Here is a 2,824-nt window from a genome sequence, read left to right on the forward strand (position 1 = left end):
TATCAAGATAATGGTGGCCTTGTAGAATGAGTTTGGGAGTGTCCCTCCCTCTGCTATACTTTGGAAGAGCTTGAGAAGAATAGGTGTTTTCTCTTCTCTAAATATTTGATAGAATTCGCCTGTGAAGCCATCTGGTCCTGGGCTTTTGTTTGTTGGAAGATTTTAAATCACAGTTTCAATTTCAGTGCTTGTGATTGGTCTGTTTATATTTTCTATTTCTTCCTGGTTCAGTCTCAGAAGGTTGTGCTTTTCTAAAAATTTGTCCATTTCTTCCAGGTTGTCCATTTTATTGGCATATAGTTGCTTGTAGTAATCTCTCATGATCCTTTGTATTGCTGCAGTGTCAGTTGTTACTTCTCCTTTTTCATTTCTAATTCTATTGATCTGAGTCTTCTCCCTTTTTTCTTCATGAGTCTAGCTAATGGTTTATCAATTTTGTTTATCTTCTCAAAGAACCAGCTTTTAGTTTTATTGATCTTAGCTATTGTTTCCTTCATTTCTTTTTCATTTATTTCTGATCTGATCTTTATGATTTCTTTCCTTCTGCTAACTTTGGGGTTTTTTGTTCTTCTTTCTCTAATTGCTTTAGGCATAAGTTTAGGGTTTTTTTTTTGAGATGTTTCTTGTTTCTTGAGGTAGGATTGTATTGCTATAAACTTTCCTCTTAGAACTGCTTTTGCTGCATCCCATAGGTTGTGGGTCGTCGTGTTTTCATTGTCATTTGTTTCTAGGTTTTGTTTTGATTTCCTCTTTGACTTCTTCAGTGATCTCTTGGTTGTTTAGTAGCATATTGTTTAGCCTCCATGTGTTTGTGTTTTTTATGTTTTTTTTCTGTGTAACTGATTTCTAATCTCATAGCATTGTGATCAGAAAAGATACTTGATATGATTTCAATTTTCTTAAATTAACCAAGGCTTGATTTGTGACCCAAGATGTGATCTATCCTGGAGAATGTTCCATGAGCACTTGAGAAGAAAGTGTGTTCTGTTGTTTTTGGATGAAATGTCCTATAAATATCAATTAAGTCCATCTTGTTTAATATATCATTTAAAGCTTGTGTTTCCTTATTTATTTTCATTTTGGATGATCTGTCCATTGGTGAAAGTGGGGTGTTAAAGTCCCCTACTACAATTGTGTTACTGTTGATTTCCCTTTTTATGGCTGTTAGCATTTGCCTTATGTATTTAGGTGTTCCTATGTTGGGTGCATAAATATTTACAATTGTTATATCTTCTTCTTGGATTTATCCCTGGATCATTATGTAGTTTCCTTTTTTGTCTCTTGTAATAGTCTTTATTTTGAAGTCTATTTTGTCTGATATGAGAATTGCTACTCTACTTTTTTTTCCCCCCAATGCTCTGCACCAGTGATTTTAATAAAAACGTGCTTCTGAGAGAAAATAACTGAGCTGGCTGGTCTGCAGTCCTTCAAACAAAACAGTCTGTTGTGTAGCTGAGGCCAGCGTCACCACGGCGTAGGGCACCTTGCTCTCAGTGCAGTTCAGCGACTCCCCATTTCTGGACAAAGACACACCCGGACCTGTTTCCTTTTAGGAGGGGTGTACCCACTGAGCCGAGAGGCCAGACTCCACTTTTCACGAGATGGTCTCACTTTGAGCTTCATTTTCTTCTTTTCAGGGTCATGCACAACAGCTTGACTGCTGAGGCTCTGCTTCCTGGCAGATGTCTTGCCACAACCAGTGTGCTCACACACGAATGGGTGCTACTCCTTGTGGAACGAGAGGATGTGGCTCTGGAGGTTGAACACAGTGGTTTAGGTGCAGCCACAGCCTTCCGTGGGGCACCGACACACATCCCTCTCTGGGGCATGAATTCTCATGTGCTGCTTCAGGAAATCCTTGCATTTAAATATTTTCTGGCATACGTCACGTTATGTCCTCTTTATGGGTTTCTCTCACATGTTCCAGAAGCTCTGTCCATGTTTTTGCCACAAAAGAACAGTCTTTTTGACATATATAGCCCTCGTGGACCTTCCCATGTCACTTCAGACTGCTGGGGGAAGCAAAGATTTTTCCACATCCTTTGTGGGTACACCTGAACAGCGGTTCATTGGTGTGCTGGCACTGATGGATTTTCGGCTGCTGATGCTTCTTAAATGTCTTCTTACAACCGTAAAACTGCATGCATATTGTTTTTGCTGGTTTTCATGTTTGCTTTCAAAATGTTTCTTCAAGTTTGATTTTGTGTTGAATTTTTGATCACAGCCGCTAGCTGTACAAAGGGCTTTTCTCCAGTGTGAACAGGGCGTGGCGGCTGAGGTCATAGTCCCTGACGAAGGTCTTGGCACACCCTTCATGGTCACAAACAAACAGTTCCTCCCCCGTGTTCTTGCACAGGTGCGCGTCTAGTTTCCTGGCCTTGTTGTAATTGGCGCTGCAGTCGGGGAAGAAGCAGATGAACCTCTGAGGGGGCTCTGGGAGCTCCGGGGCTAGGCTCTCGCTGGCCACGAGGACCACGTCGGCAATGGTCAGAGATGACACTGCCTCAGCAACCAAGTCAGTCTGGCTCCAGGGTGCCTGGTGCCAGACACTCGGCCACATGCTGAGCCACATGCTGTGAACTGATGCTGACCATCTGCTCCAGGAGATCCTATGCATGACCCCACTGCACTTCCGGGAGTGCGGCCCTGGTGGAGTGGGGTGGGGCTGGAGTGCCCACTCCAGCTTTCTTTTGATTTCCATTTGCATGGAATATATTTTTCCATCCCCTTACTTTCAGTCTGTATGTGTCCCTAGGTCTGAAGTGGGTCTCTTGTAGACAGCATATGTATGGGTCTTGTTTGGTATCCATTCAGCCAGTCTTTG

The 2,824-nt window shown here is 42.5% G+C and overlaps 1 pseudogene; it reads right to left on the minus strand.

Moving 5' to 3' along the window:
• Window positions 1–1,372: 1,372 nt before the first annotated feature.
• On the minus strand, window positions 1,373–2,560 carry LOC132435750 (transcription factor IIIA-like; annotated as a pseudogene).
• Window positions 2,561–2,824: the final 264 nt, after the last annotated feature.

This window comes from Delphinus delphis, chromosome 13 (assembly GCF_949987515.2).
Source record: "Delphinus delphis chromosome 13, mDelDel1.2, whole genome shotgun sequence".
NCBI lineage: Eukaryota > Metazoa > Chordata > Mammalia > Artiodactyla > Delphinidae > Delphinus > Delphinus delphis.